Below are 16,676 nucleotides of genomic sequence, written 5' to 3'. Positions count from 1 at the left end.
CCGGAGATATAGATTTTACAAGAAAAATACTTTTAACTACACAGAGAACAAGCATTGGCAAATGAAACAAATATGATACTTTGACATTTAGAAACGCTTTCAAGACAAACTTTGTCAGAGTGAAATGTGGTTACTTCAAGTTACCTTTGGCCACCAACTCTGGCAGAAAGTCAGTCAAGGGGACCAGTGTCGGGTCCTGGTCTTTTAGGCTGCACGAGGGCGAGAAGCAGGGATCCGGTGATCTGGGCTACCAACTTATCCCAGTAGGCTTCTTCAGCTGTTGTGGCAGGTACACAGTCAAAATATCGAGTTGTAAATATCGACCTACACAAATATCGAGTCAGAAATATCGAGGGTAAAGAATATCGATGTCAAGAATATCGTTGGACAGAATATCGACACTAAGGTAAGTAATATCGATGTTATTAATATCGATGTAAGTAATATCGAAGTTAGTAATATCGATGTCAAATATATCGATGTTAGTAATTTCGATGTTACTAATATCGATATTTGTACTATTGTTATGTATTTTAGTATGTATTTAATATGTTTGTTAAGTACTTTGTTTTAAGTTATATGTGTACTATTTTTATATATTTATAATGTTATTTTAAAGTCAATTTAATGTTTTAGTACCGGAGCGGGTTGTGGGTTTATAGGGGAATAGGGTGGGAAGTAATTTGATTATATTAAATCAATTATTAATTTTTAGCAATTATAAATTAATTTTAATACATTTTTGCGTTTAAGTTATGTAGCGGGTAGTGGGTTTATAGGGGAATTGGGTGGGAAGTATTTTAATTGTAATTAATTAATTAATTATTTGTATTAATTGTTATTGATAATTTATGTATTATTAATTGTTAATCTGCAATTAATAATTTTAATTGTTAATTAATTGTTTAATTGGTAATTAATATTTGTATATAATTTATTTAATTGGTAATTAATGTTTGTAATTGGTAGTTAATGTTTGTAATTGGTAATTAATGTATGTAATTTGTAAATAATTTTTGTAATTGGTAATTAATTAATTTAATTGGTAATTAAAAAAACAAATTGGGGAATTAATTGTAAATAATTTGTAAATAATGTGTTATAAAAAGTCTTTTTTGGTATACAAATAATTTTCTTGTTTAATGTTTTTTAATTGGTAATCAATTATTAATAATAATTTTTTCCCCAGTATTATATTGCTTAATATTTATTATTTTGTAACTATTATTTATTAATTGATATTTATTGTTAATTTATTGTTAATTATTATTTCAAATCTATTTTTTTTATATTAATGGGTATTTTTAAATGATGTTTCGTTATTTAAAAAAAAATATTAATAATTTTAAACATAAAAATTATTTCGAAGTATGGTATATTTAATTTTTATGGCATCCAATGCTTTAGTTACTGGTGTAGTCTCTGGAGTGGGAATACTAATTTTTACCCCTACGCTATCCAACGCTTTCCCTACTGTTGCACTCTCTGGAGTTGGAATAGTAATTTTTACACCTACGCTATCCTACGCCTTCCCTACTGTTGCACTCTCTGGAGTGGGAATAGTAATTTTTACCCCTACGCTATCCAACGCTTTCCCTACTGTTGCACTCTCTGGAGTTGGAATAGTAATTTTTACACCTACGCTATCCAACGCATTCCCTACTGTTGCACTCTCTGGAGTGGGAATAGTAATTTTTACCCCTACGCTATCCAACGCTTTCCCTACTGTTGCACTCTCTGGAGTTGGAATAGTAGTTTGTACCCCTACGCTATCCAACGCCTTCCCTACTGTTGCACTCTTTGGAGTGGGAACAGTAATTTTTACCCCTACGCTATCCAACGCTTCCCCTACTGTTGCACTCTTTGGAGTGGGAATAGTAATTTTTACCCCTACGCTATCCAACGCTTTCCCTACTGTTTGACTCTCTGGAGTTGGAATAGTAATTTTTACCCTTACGCTATCCAACGCTTTCTCAACTGTTGCACTCTCTGGAGTTGGAATAGTAATTTTTACCCCTACGCTATCCAGCGCTTTCCCTACTGTTTGACTCTCTGGAGTGGGAATAGTAATTTTTACCCATGCGCTATCCAACGCTTTCCCTACTGTTGCACTCTCTGGAGTTGGAATAGTAATTTGTACCCCTACGCTATCCAGCGCTTTCCCTACTGTTTCACTCTCTGGAGTTGGAATAGTAATTTTTACCCCTACGCTATCCAACGTTTTCCCTACTGTTGCACCCTCTGGAGTTCGAATAGTAATTTTTCAACCTACGCTATCCAACGCTTTCCCTACTGTTGCACTCACTGGAGTGGGAATAGTAATTTTTACCCCTACACTATCCAACGCTTTCCCTACTGTTGAATCCTTTGGAGTTTGAATAGTAATTGTTACTCTTACGCTATCCAACGCTTTCCCTAATGTTGCACCCTCCTGAGGTTGAATATTAATTTTTACCCTTACGCTATCCAATATTATTTATATTTATTTATGTATTTAATATGTTACATAATGTTGTATTTAATCAATTTTTAAAATATTGAAAGTATTTTTAATTGTTTTTATTTATTAAATATAATTATTTATTATTATTTATGTTATTATTTTATGAGTGTTGATGTATTTGTAATTTATAGTATTTGTAATTTTTTTTATTAATTGAAAAAAATATATTATTATTAAAGTATATAATATATATTGTATGTTTATTTTTAATTAAATGTTTAATATTAAATATGTATTATTTATTCATTTTAAAAATTATAACATATTTTTAAATAAGTTTACATTATATATAAGTATTATGTATTGAATTTAACATATTAAATGTAAAAAAAAACTATATTTTTAATTACGATATTTTTAACATCGATATTTTAGTTTCGATATTTTTGTACTTACCATGTTGTAGATAGGGTGTCGATATATTTGCCTTCGATATTCCAGCGTCGATATTTTGTCTGTCGATATTCTGAGCCTCGATATTCTGTCATAGATTCGTTGTGGCACTGTGCTGAGAACAGAAAGTCAGCCAACTGACTCTAAGAGTCTCTGTTTAAGGCTGGGCTCAAGGGATGACTTCTCAATGAGCAGGACATAACAGGCATAGTTCTTTCTATTGCTAGTCCATGGATCAGCAGGTTCAGTCCAACTTCTGTGCATCGTCTTCTTTGCCTGTTCCAGGGTCAGCAGAACAGTCCTCTTTGGTCATCTTCTTCCAGTCAACCGAGACTTGCATTCTGGGTGCCCAGACTTGCATTCTTAATGCCCAGAAAGTGTCTCCAGAGGAGGTTGCAGTCTGTAGTCAATGGGCTCTAGGTTTCCTCCTGCCTGATGACAACGTCATGTGAAGTGTGGCACTCAGCTATCCCGAAAGGCTCCATTCTGCCCACTCTCAAGATGGTAGGACCCCTTTCTCATCCTCAAGAGCTTGGTAGTCCCCCCGAGGAGGGGCTACCTGTGGGATACAAGCCCTCAGGAAAACCGCTTTGGCCATTGTTTCCCCATCTCTGTCCCTGACGCTAACCTGTCTACCTCAACAAGAGAGGAGCCCCTGTTGAGAAGCTCACTTTTTTTGATTAATACCTCCTCCAAAGGCAGGCCTCTATTGTTCGCTGTCCTGGGAGCCTTTTACACATCTGGGCAGAAGGGTGTCTTATGGCCAGTCTCAGTAAAAGGCCACTGGAAAACTTGGGAAACAAAGTAGCAACTTTCTAAAAGTTGCCTGCAGCAACAAGTTACATTAATTTTGACATCAAATTTGGCATCAAGTTGGGCTTATTGTAACGATTTGTTTGATACCTCGAAGTACCAACTCAGAAGAAAGCACAGCTGAGATGTCAGTGTGTAGCGCTGTACTCCTCAATGGGGCTACTAATCTTTCTGGCAGCAAAAACAACAATTTCAGGTTTGCTGCTATAACATGTTAAACACATGTTCTCCTATTATTACATGTTGCACCCTGTCTTACAACTCGATAGGCCTTCTGTAGGGATGACTTACACACATTAAAAAGGGAGTTTAGGCTTTTCCATCGCTTAAATGGCAAAATAGATTCAGCAGTTTTAAACTGCCCTTCCATTCTGCAGTGGCAGACTGCTTTCACCTTGTGCCCCTTAGGATGGCACAACAAATGCTGAGTATCTGATGGGACACTCTAACTTACAGGCCCTGGGTACTCCTGGCACCATATACTATTGACTTAGAAGTAAGTTAGCATATGCCAAATGGATGTAGACCAATTAAACACATATGTTTAAGGGTCAAGGCACTGGGCTCTGATTGGCAGGCCTCAGTGCACTCTCAGAGTCGAAAAACCAGCTGCATCTGTCCAAAACTTTGGGAATGACCATACAAAAGGAGGCATTTCCTTACATGGCTTCCCTACAGACAAAAGGTGATAAGCAATTAACCCTTAACCTGGTAGTTTTCAACATTTAAGTGGAAGAACCTGGAAAAGGTCATCTGCAATGTCATGACCAGTCCCTGGTCTTTGTTCTACTGTGATGTCTATACCCTGTAGGGAAATAGACCACCTCAACAGTTTTGCAGCGTGAATCTTTCTGGATTCACTATGTTGTGCATTATTCCGCGGTCTAGTGGTTGGGTCCGTAATCGTATATTTTTTTTTTCCGTAGCCCAGGTGGGCGTCGACGTCCCACCTTTTGGTGTCCTTTCTGTGACGTCGGCACTCTTCCTGCGGAAGCTCCCATCTTTGGGCGCCATCTTCAGATTCTTTTTTCCGCCGTCGGGTCTGGATCGTCACTGAGAGGTTCCGGAGTTTTTGGAGAAAAGGAGAAGAAAAAGACGCAAACCACCGAAAAAAATTGGAGAATACATCTCGCAATCAAGACCACTGAACCGGGACGATGAAGAAGGAGGAGAACATCGAAAACTTCGACATCCAACGGAGAATGCGCACACAGGGGGCCCCCTCCCTGAGCGCGGGAATGGACAAAACACCTTTTAAATTCTGTAGATAATGCCACCACAAATATGCGCAGAAGGACCAGCATCTGGTTTTCAACCTCTGCCTGCTGGTCGACCACGAGAGCAAGGGTTGCAATGCCTGCTCGGTTTTTACCCCGAAGACGGTCAGGGTAAGAGAAAGACAGAGGAGAGCCAACTACAACATGCAAGGCCAAGGTCAACCTCCGTTGCTCTGGGACTTGGGCCTCTCCAGTGGGGAAGAGGACAACAATGCCGAAGGACCAGATGACTACACGGTCGGAGAGGCCGATACGAAAACCACAAAGGAGGTAAGAGAGGCGACGGCCCACTAAGATCCCGACAGACTCTCAAAAATCAGAGTCAGACTCTCGAAAAACAGAGTCTAACTCCTCAAAAGGAGCACTGGCACCGAAACATTCGACAGACGCAGCTGCATCCAGGGAAAAACAGCCCAGGGGATCCTTCGAAAAGGACTCCCAGTCGGCGAAAACACAAGACAAGCCTAGGTCGTCAAAGCACGTCCCCGAAAAGGCGCGCTTGACGCCGAAGAAAAAGGACCCGAAGGCAACTTCGACGTCGACATTGAAGAGATCATCCGAAACCCTCGATGCCGAACAGGCCGCCGAGATGGAGAGAAAAAAGAGAAGGCTAGAGGCCGAAATGGACAGCATCCTGCAAAGGAAAAAGGCAATCGACGAACGGATGAAAAGGTTCACCATCCCGTTGAAGCCGCCGTCGATCGTCGAGGTCAAAGCCGAAGAGGAGTTCGATGCCGAAGAGCCGCCGAAAACTCCGGAGCCCCAGGAACACCAAGAGGAAGCGGGCCTATACTATTACAAGGTAGAAGGCGAGGAAGACCAGCAAACAAGTTTGTGCTTGGCATCCTCAGTGGCGCAGGACCTCAACGGCGAAAGCCCGGAAGAGGCTGTAGAAACTTATCCTTCGAGGCCTTCACCGCCAGATGACATTGACATCTACAATATGGTCATCAGGAATGCGGCAGCAGCATATGGGGTGAAACTGGAGGAAGAGAAACCAAAAGCCTGCTTTTTCTTAGAGACCCTGCTCCCCACTAAAACTAGGAGTCAATTCCTCCCCATGCTCCCAAGTGTCCTGGATCAGGGAAGGGAAGCATTCAAGGAACCATCAAGCTGCAGGTCTGTCACATCTAGGACAGAGAAAAAGTATAAACATTCCTCTATGGGTCCACCGTACATCCAGGGATCCGTCACGGCTGACTCCATCATTGCAGCAACAGCTAGAAAGAAGGCCAACATTCCCACAAACTCAGGCCCACCTCCAGACAAGGAAAATAAGAGGATAGACCTCACTGGAAGGAAGATAGAGAGGAATGCAGCAATCCACTGGCGCATTGCCAACTCTAATGCCCTACTCGAAACACGCATACGTACCAGCATTGGGAGGAGGTTGGACAACTACTCAAACACCTCACTGAACAACACCAACAGAGAGCAACACACCTGGTGGAGGAAGGCAAGAACATGGCAAACTCATGCCTACAATCAGCCCTGGATGCGGCAGACACATCCAGCAGGGTTATGATGATTGGGGTTACAGAAAGAAGGCATGCCTGGCTGAGGATCTCAGGTTTCAACCCGGAAGTCCAGAATAATATTCTGAACACACCCTTCAATGAAGAAACACTGTTCAGAGTGCAAGTAGATGAGAAACTGACGCAACTCACGAATGAAAAGAATGAAACTGCAAGGTCCATGGGGGCGTTGCAAGTCAGAGGAATGAGAAGGGGCACCCCGACACAGAGACCAAACGGAAGAGGGGGAAACCAGCCGGGAACGTCACATCAGACATTCCAGTAGAACTACCAGGACAACAACCAGGCGCAGCAGGGCCAGCAGTAGCAAACCTGGCAATACCAGCCTAGGGGCCAGGGCGAATGGACGAGGACAAACAAGAAGAGAGGGACAGCAAACCACCTCTAAGTGACTCCGCTCCACCAAAAGTGCCCACCCACATAACACCTCTAAGGGAGGGGCACAACAAAATAAGCAAAAAAGTTTTACACGCACTCAAATCAGGGATCAACGAACATGTAACACCAGTAGGAGGCAGACTTAAACACTTCTTCCAGGAGTGGAAGAAAATTACAACAGACAAATGTTTACTGAACATCATACAGTTCAGATACTGTATAGAACTGGAAAGAAAGCCTCCAAACAGGAAACCAAAAAGAAAGGCGCGCTCAGCAAACGAACTCGCGCTGCTCCTAAAGGAAGCACAAGAACTCCTCCACAAGGAGCCTATAGAAATAGTACCTTTAAAAGACAGAAACAAGGGAGTGTACTCAAACTACTTCCTCGTACTAAAGGTGGACAAAACGTTAAGACCCATCCTGGATCTAAGGTTCCTAAAGCAATACATAAAGACTCAAAAATTCAAAATGACATCCCGACAAGAAGTCATCCCTCAGATAAGGGACAGAGACTTTATGTCCATCATAGACCTCAAAGATGCCTACCTACACATTCCCATGAACAGACAAAACAAATATCTACTGAGATTTGCCATCAACAAGGCGCACTACCAGTTCACAGCCCTGGCCTTCGGACTAAAATCCGCACCAAGGGTCTTCACTAAATGCCTCTCAGCGGTAGCAGCGCACCTAAGGAGGAAAGGGATTCATGTATACCCCTACCTCGACGACTGGCTAATAAAAGCAAGTTCCTACAATCAATGCCAAATACATGCACAGTTGGTCACAGTTGGTCACAGAGACACTGACAGAATTGGGATTCTCAATCCATTGGGGGGAAATCCACAATGGAACCGGAACAAGTGAAGATCTTCCTAGGCGCACAGATGAACACCATACAGAGCAAGGTATTCCCCAGCGACAAGAGAACACTTGCCCTGCTGAAGGAGACCCGTCAATACCAGAAGGGGTGAGCTCTGACAGTGAGGACAGCGAGCAAGATCATGGGGATGATGGCATCCTGCATCTACCTAGTCCCCAATATACGACTCCACATGAGACCATTCCAGGAATGGCTCCAACAACAATGGTCACAAGCTACAGGGAGTTGGGAAGATCTAGTGGTTGTAACGCACGCAGTGCAGGGGGAAATAGCGTGGTGGAACAAGAAGAACATAACAAGCTTTTAACACCACCAAACCCAACAGTGACCATCACCACAGACGCATCGCAGTGGGGTTGGGGAGCACACATGAACCAGCTCAAGGTGCGGGGTCTGTGGACTCCAACAGATGCGAATAAGCACATCAATTACCTGGAACTAAAGACCGTGTTCCTTGCCCTAAAAGCCTTCCAGAAACAACTGTACAAGCAGAGAGTGTTGAAACAAACCGACAACACAACAACGATGTTCTACATCAACAAACAGGGAGGAACACAATCAGCTGCACTATTCAACTTAGCGCAGGAGATATGGAGATGGGCCATCCCACTAGTAATCGACCTCCTGGCTATACACCTACCAGGTGAGCAGACAGGCTCAGCAGACAGACATCAGCATCCCACGAGTGGGAGCTCAATGCACAGGAAACGCAAAAGCTATTCAAGAAGTGGGGGACACCAAAAATAGACCTATTTGCAACACACCAGAATGTAAAATGCCAATACTTTGCATTCAGGCAACCAGGGCAACAATCCAAGGGGAATGCCCTATGGATAAGCTGGTCGAAAACATTTGCCTACGCTTTCCTCCCCGATACCACTGATACACAGGGTACTCAGCAAATGCAGAACCAGCAACATGACACTGATTCTGGTGGCACCACAGTGGGCCAGGCAGTCCTGGTTCTCTCAAATAGTGGAGATGGCGCAGGGACCACCCCACAAGTTCGCAAAAAGAAAAGAATGCAAAATGGGGAAGTACTCCACCCAGAGCCAGAGAGCTTCTGCCTAGCTGTATGGCTCCTGACGTTTGCACACCTAAAACTCCCAGAGAGCACACTGCGGGTGCTATGGGAGGCAAGGAGACCTACCACACGGAGGTGCTATGTGGTGAAATGGAAAAGATTCACACAATGATGCATCAGGGAAAAACTCTACAAGAAAATGACCAAGGAATCACTGTACTAAAATATTTAACACACCTGCTAAAAGCAGACCTAAGCTCTACCTCGCTGTGAGTGCACCTAGCAGCGATAGTAGCTTACACAAGAGGGGAGACGGGAAAGAGCTTCTTTACATCCTAATTAGTAAAGAGATTCCTGGAAGGGGCTAAAAGGATCGCCCCACCAAAAAGGATGCCGCCACCGGCATGGAACCTTAATTTAGTTCTAACAGAGCTTATGAAAGCGCCTTTTGAACCCATCGATAAGGCCTCACTACAAATCCTCACAATGAAGACAGCCTTCCTAGTAGCAATCACCTCGCTACGTAGGGTAAGCGAACTACAAGCGCTAACACTACAGGAACCCTACATTCAAATACACAATGACAGGGTGGTAATGAGAACGGACCCACACTTTATGCTAAAGGTGGTGTCAAGGTTTCACATGAACCAAACAATACAGCTACCAAGCTTCTTTCAGAAACCATCCACATGCGCGGAGAGAGCACTGCACACTCTGGATGCTAGAAGGGCAGTAATGCATTACACCGAAAGAACCAAAGAGCACAGGAAAACAAAGCAGTTTTTTGTGTCCTTTGCAAGCAGTTTCCTGGGAAGACCAGTAACAAAGGGCACCATCGCACGATGGATCCCACAAATTATACAATTCTGCCATAAGCAGGCAGGTCAAGAACTACTAGGATAGGCACAATCCCACTCTACCAGGAAAAAGGGAGCAACGATAGCCTTCCTGGCTAACACACCCATTCAAGACATATGCCTGGCGGCAACATGTGCTTCAGTGCACACGTTTACTAAGCACTACTGTGTGGATATACAAATGAACAAGGAAGCACAAGTAGGACAGAAATTGCTTCAACATATATTCAACAATCAACGCTCATCTTCCACCCAGCCGGCACAAACATAAGAAACTGCTACAAAGTCTATGCACAGCATAGTGAATCCAGAAAGATTCACGCTGCAAAACTAATTGTTTCTTACCTGTCGGTGTAGTTTTGCAGCATGAAGATCTTTCTGGATTCACTAGCTAACCCACCCACCTCTGCCAGAAAGATGAGGCAGGAGAAGGGGGAAATACAAAGACAATATACAATCAGACACTTTAAAGAGACAAATCTGGAATTCCTATACATTAAGGAAGAACTTGAAAAGATTGGAAAAGGATGAACAAACATGACACAAAAACAAGAAAAAAAGAATCCCAAGATGGTGCCCAAAGGTGGGAGCTTCCGCAGGAAGCGTGCTGACGTCACAGGAAGGACACCAAAAGGTGGAACGCCGACACCCACCTGGGCTACGGATTTAAAAAACAAAAATTAATAAATACTACGATTCCGGACCCAACCACTAGCGGAATAATGCACAGCATAGTGAATAGAGAAAGATCTTCAAACTGCAAAACTACACCGACAGGTAAGAAACTATTCGTTCTGGGTTCTCTCATCTACATCAGCCACCTGAGAGGTGTGTGGTCAGTTTGAACTCTTAGGTGAGTCCCAAACAAATAGGGTCTCGGCTTCTTTGGGGACAAGACTACAGTAAAGGCTGCCCTCTCAATGGCACTCTAACTCTGCTTTCTAAAGAGGAGTCACCTACTGATGAAGGCAACTAGTGGATCCTAGCCCAAATCATTCACCTGTGACAACACTGCCCCAATCCGATGTTCAGAAGCATCTGTCTGGACAATGAATTCCTTACTAAAGTCAGGTGCCTTCAAGACAGGTGCTGAGCACAGAGCTTACTTGAGGGTGTCAAAAGTTTTTTTCACAATGCTCAGTACAGATGGCTTTTCTGGGTTGCTTCTTGGAGGTGAGTTCGGTTAGTGGTGCCACTATGGTGCCATAACCTTTAACAAACCTCCTGTAATACCCAGTATGGTCAAGAAAGGCTCCAACTAGGGTCTGACTCTTAGGAGCTTCCCAGGCCAGAATTATATGGATTTTGGGCTGAAATGGTTGTATATGGCCTCCATCCACTTGATGGACAAGTATACAAAAGACCCCTGACCTATCTGGTATTTGCTTGCCTTGAAAGTCAGATCTGCCTGTTGCAGGTCCTGATGCACTTTCTTTATGTGGACCAGGTGATCATTCCCGGTGGATCTGAATGCAGCAATATTATTCATTTATGCTGCAGTGAAACATTCCAAGCTTGAAAACATTGGGCTTGACCATACCAAAAGAAATGTTCCCTTACACGATTGTTGTAACATGCGATACATGTCTGAAAATTTAATAAAACAGCAATATGGTTTGGAAAATAAATGACAAAAAATAGCCTCAAACCGACTTAATTGTCAGAACCCATTTGGGTGTCCCGGGACTGACAGGGGTGACTGGTCCTTCTACCGCTGGGGTTGAGTTCTTTCTCCACTACTATCTTTGGTGCAGGATAGACCTAGGCCTTAACATGGGCACTCATAATTATGATTAGCATTGAAAAAGATCTCCTTCAGTCTTAGATCCCAGAATCAAATTCTGTGCAACTGTGTAAAACTTTAAGCACAATTACACATTTCTTAAATAAGTGTCACTAAGACAATACACGTTTCATTTTTAGGGGAGAACACATGTAGCCAGAGTCTGATTAGCAGGCCCCAATAGCACAGAGGCCAAAAAACAGATGACCTCAGTCAAACATAACAGTAGGAAAACTGCATAAATATGAATTTCCTACAGTCTTCTTACACTTATTTGGAAGTTAGAGATTGAAGAGTTGGAGAACCAGCATAGTACAAAGTCTCCCTAACGCTGTCAAAAAGAGGAACCAGAGTAAAAGCAGTGCTCAAGATTTGCCATTGTAATGAATGTTTTGTCTTCCCAAAAGGATCATGAAGAGATAGATCCAAGGAGACTAGAAGGTCTAGAAGGAATAGGATGAGTTGCTTCCTGATTTTCCACTTAGCCTAGGGGTAAGAGGAGATGAATCTCATATATTCCCAACTAGGGGAAGAGGGTCTTTACTCAAAGCCACTAGAAAGTCAGTTGTGTTTCATTTGTGCAGCAGGGTTCTGTAGTTGGAGAAGAATCAAACATGGCAATAGATCAATTTCTCTCAGCTTTGCACACAGGCGCTTCTAATAACTATGGGCCTGATTTTGAGTTTGTAGGACAGGGTTTACTTTGTCAGGACATTGGACTAAGTACTCTGTTGCCCTGAGGGAGTAGCCCCCCACCAAATTTAGAGATGTCTATCGACCCAGCAGACATTTTTTGCATTTACAGGAACCGCTGTCATGGCAGTACCTATAAATGCAGTTAAAGTGTGCCATGCTGCTCCGTTAACATGATAACCTTGCACGGCACACTTTCAATGACTTTTTTTATTTTCAAAATCAAAACCCCAAAGTGAGATTATGCTATTGCAAATAAAAAAAAACTCACAATGGGAGTTCTCACCCATGGCGAGGGGGTAACTTAAAAGTTTTTACTTTCACCTACAGTCACACTTTGGCTAGCAGTAAGTAAAAGCAAAATCTTGCCGTTCGTCCACCCACTCTGAATTGGGTGGGCCGTCAGAGGTGTATGTAGGCGGTGAAGATGAAGTAGTCCGTGCTGTCGACATAGTGAAGGTCCACCAGACTTTAAATGAGGGGAACGTACCTTCAGTTTGGCAGAGAGGTTACTTCCTTGCCTTTGGGATGGAGTACCCTCTTTACCACACTCTAAATCGGGTTCTACGTCTTTGCAACAAGACTGGCAGAAATGACAGCTAAAGACATAGTCACAACTGACAAGTTATGTGAAGGCTGCACAGAGCCAAAACGGAGATAAAAAGCACTTCTTCTCGGGCCTCAGGAGGGAGGTAACAGGAATGCAGCCATGCCTGTTTGCAAAACAAGGCTCTCACAGGCATGCATCTGGCAGCCATGTGTATACAGTTCATAACATGGCTGAGAAGGAAAGAAGTACAGTGTAAGGTACTAAACAGCAAGGACATATGATATTTTCTTCTATCTCATTCCAAATCTTGTAGAGACACAGCACCAACACAGCAGCAGCTGTACCACGTTTTTGTAGATTCAAGGATGAATTTTTATAAAGACCCTCAATTTTGTGTTGAGTAGTTAAGACAGAAGAGTCAGAATTTAGCGTCTAGGGGTAACAACATTTAGGGGCCGATTCCAATTCAGGAAAAACCGCTCCGAAAAGCCGTTCAGAGCGTTTTTCCCGTACGAATCGTACCCTGCAACGTCCCCCATACGTACGACGAAGTACGATTCGTACCAGGAGAAGTACTCCATACGAGTTGTTCAGAGACCGTACGACTCTAATCTCTGTACGATTCTCCCTCAGAACCCGCTGTACGCGACATCTGTACGGTTCACGGATGGTTTTTACGACCCAGCAAGTACAATACGTGTCGGGGACGCATCGTACAATCCTCTTTCTACGGGAGCTAAAAACAGCCGTAAAATCAGAATTCACGCCGAAACAGGTACGGAACGGCCCCCCGGGTATGGTGCGTACCCCCCATGATGGCAGGGGTACGGTGCGTACCCCTGCGATCATGGGGTGTACGCACCGTACCCCATGTACGATGGGTGTACGCACCGTACCCCATGTACGATGGGTACACCCATCATACATGGGGTACGGTGCGTACACCCATCGTACATGGGGTACAGTGCGTACACCCCATGATCGCAGGAGTATACACCGTTCCCCTGCGATTATGGGGGGTACGGACCGTACTGTGTGTATGTGTTTGTGTGCTTTTCCATACGACTCGCCCTTACCTGACGTGGACCGTACGAATCGCGTCCTCATACCCCGGTCCGGATCGTACTCGTCAGGTCGTACGGCATGTGTACGAGTCGTACGGCATGTGTACGAGTCGTACAGTTCACGGTTTCAGCCCTTCAATACGTACAGATCGCGACGATTTGGACGGATTCACGGAACACGGATCGTAATACGCGATTCGGAAGGACGGGTACGATTTTTACAGAGAGGGCTCCGGATACAAATCGTACGGACAGTTTTTTTCCAGAATCGGAATCGACCCCTTTGTATTCAACTTGTAAAAAACTCCATACCATATATTTAAAACAACAATAACACCAGTTGTTATCCAACAAGACCTCAGCTACAGGAACTAAAAGCAGGTTAATACTGAAGTACATGAACTGCATCAAACACTAAAACAGTAGATAAAATCTAAAAATGCAGAATAGGTGAAAGTTCAAAGTCCATCAATACTTTAATACTGTTGTAAACGTATCTAGGACCCTATTTAAATATTCCCGATTTATGCCCTTGTGCGTTTATATCAAATCATATCCTTATAAAGGCATAAGAATCATACCCATATTAAGTCATAGCCAATGCAGTCCAAATATGGCAAGGCTACTCCCATAGACTCCTAGAAAGCACAACGCGTTCTTAAACAAACCAAGCCTCCAACAGCCCGGGAATTCCCCCTGCTTCTGTATTGATTTGTCCTAGAACTCCTGGAGTCCTGAAAGAACTGCGAGTTCTTAGTGACGTCTTATGTCCAACCTTACGTCAAACTCGGCACCTTCCAGGTATAAATATACCAGCATCTGCCCTAGCAAGACACACGGTGGTTTGGAGCAGATCGGCTATCTACTTGGCCGACGCCCTGCTGTAGCAAGTGCCAAAGGAAGCCGACCCTCCCATTGACGCACTGAGAGAGACGCTGTCTTTTCTCCTGCCGAGAAATCGAGCTCCAGTGTTTCCCCGTCACCCTTGCGGGTTTACTGGGAGATTGAGTCCTGAGAGAGAGAGATACAAGACCTCCTTCATTCTATAACCAAGATAGGAGCTGATTAGACCCTTAGAGAATTCTTGGTTCAGATTCTTGGCAGAAACTACCTTAACTCAAACTGCAGCTCAATTACTCCTTCCCATGTACTAGGCTTAGGTTAGGTACACCGGGGTAGGCGTATCCTAGAAGCACCAGTTGAGTACGTTTAGTCATGATTTTATCAATGTACTAGCAGCCTGTCCCGACATTGTCCGGGAGCTTTCAGGCTTCCCCCTACCCCACCTGCCCCGACATTGCCCAGCAGCCCGTGCCCCCGCCCGCCCCGTCCCCCGCCTGCCGCCTGGCCCGAGCCTCGCCAGGCCTGAGTCAATGGAGGTGTTAGTCCCCGTCCCCCGCCTTCCCCGACCACCGCCTGCCCGACATTGCCTTTTGTAAATCCCCGTCCCCGCCTGGCCCGACACCCGCCTGCTTACCTCAGCCGCCGCTCCTGAGTTGACAGCTCCTCGCCGCTCTGCTCCTCACCACCTGTCCGCCGCCGCTCCTCCCCCGCGCCATGTCCGCCTCTCCGCTGGTCACACCGCCACTGGCCTGTACGCTGCTCCTCACGTGACCGCTCCTCCCCCGCGCCATGTCCGCCGCTCCTCTGACGCCGCTCTGACGCCGCTCCTCGACGTGAGCACGCACGTCGCGGCCGGCGCTACTTTGGTGGGACTACTTTTTTTTTTAAAATACATTTTTTAAATAAGGTTTATTTTTAAACTTTATATAGCCTATAACCATCTACACACCCTGACGATTTCTACGGTGTATCGGGTGTGTAGATTGGCGCAGTGGTTCTGGAGTTTACCCACCTCAAAGCCTGAAAGTTTCTCCTTTATTATAGTAGTATAGATATATTTTATCTATTTTAAACACCGTATGGCTTAGAAACCATACCATGCTTTTACAGTATTATTTCATAATACTCCTTTTACTGTACACACTTCATTTTATGACAAGTATTGCAATAGTAGCAACTCACTTCTCTTGCATGAGAAAGAAGACTGTTCAATAAATAACCTCTTTCATTGAAAACGCCCGTCTCTCTGTTTCTCTGCACTTGTGGTGAAACTAAGCATGCACGATTGACTGAGTAAAATAGCTATCTATTGTTTCTGCGACTCTGGAGATATACTCCTTATTCTGGAGGGAGCAAAGTTGTAATGTTTATGCGGTTGTCAGAAACTAATCCCTTCTTGTCTATTCGGGAAAGTTAACACCTTCTTGTTTACTCGCGAAAGCTTCTAGTGACCTCTGAGCTAGCTGGCATTCATAATTAAGTCTAACATATTCAATAGAGACCTAGCGGACCTAAGTCCTATGTCTAAACTATCGTTTATGTTATTCCAATGCGCAGAGCCTATTGGGAATATAGGAACTACACTACATGGCGCCCAACGTTTGGTAAGGCGATAATTTAATGCTAGACACTAGAGTAACTCAGTCGTGCTTTTCACACAGACCCCTTTTTCCCGTAAAAACTCCAATAGACGTCTGGAGTGGGTAAAAGGCTAATATCCGCCAAAACTTAGTAGGACTAGAATCCTATGTATTAGTTTTTGGTTTAGTCAACGTTGAAGGATACAGTGTTCCAAAATATTGTGCACCTAATCTTTGTTTCCTTAAAACCTGCTCTGCAAACTTTCAGTCAGTAAAATGACGGGAAGTGACGACGAAAGAGATGCTTTGGCAACTCAACTTTTAGCGGAAGACACAAGTCTTCAACAAAATGATCCGGATGCTATAATCATCCCAGTCAATGTAAGGAAGAGTGTAACTTACAAACTTATAAATAATGGAATATCATCAAGAGGTGGCACAGTCATATTTGTGGTAGAGGCCCATGAATATCGGCAGACAGAGGTATTCTACTCATGGAT

The 16,676-nt window shown here is 43.9% G+C and overlaps 1 long non-coding RNA gene across 2 annotated transcripts in view; it reads right to left on the bottom strand.

The window, feature by feature from the left end:
• Window positions 1–16,676, bottom strand: part of LOC144756085 (uncharacterized) — a 460,097-nt gene that overhangs the window by 73,596 nt on the left and 369,825 nt on the right. The window lies entirely within an intron of this gene.

The sequence above is a fragment of the Lissotriton helveticus genome, chromosome 5_1 (genome assembly GCF_964261635.1).
Source record: "Lissotriton helveticus chromosome 5_1, aLisHel1.1, whole genome shotgun sequence".
NCBI classification, from domain to species: domain Eukaryota; kingdom Metazoa; phylum Chordata; class Amphibia; order Caudata; family Salamandridae; genus Lissotriton; species Lissotriton helveticus.
This window is presented reverse-complemented; position numbering and strand designations above follow the sequence as displayed.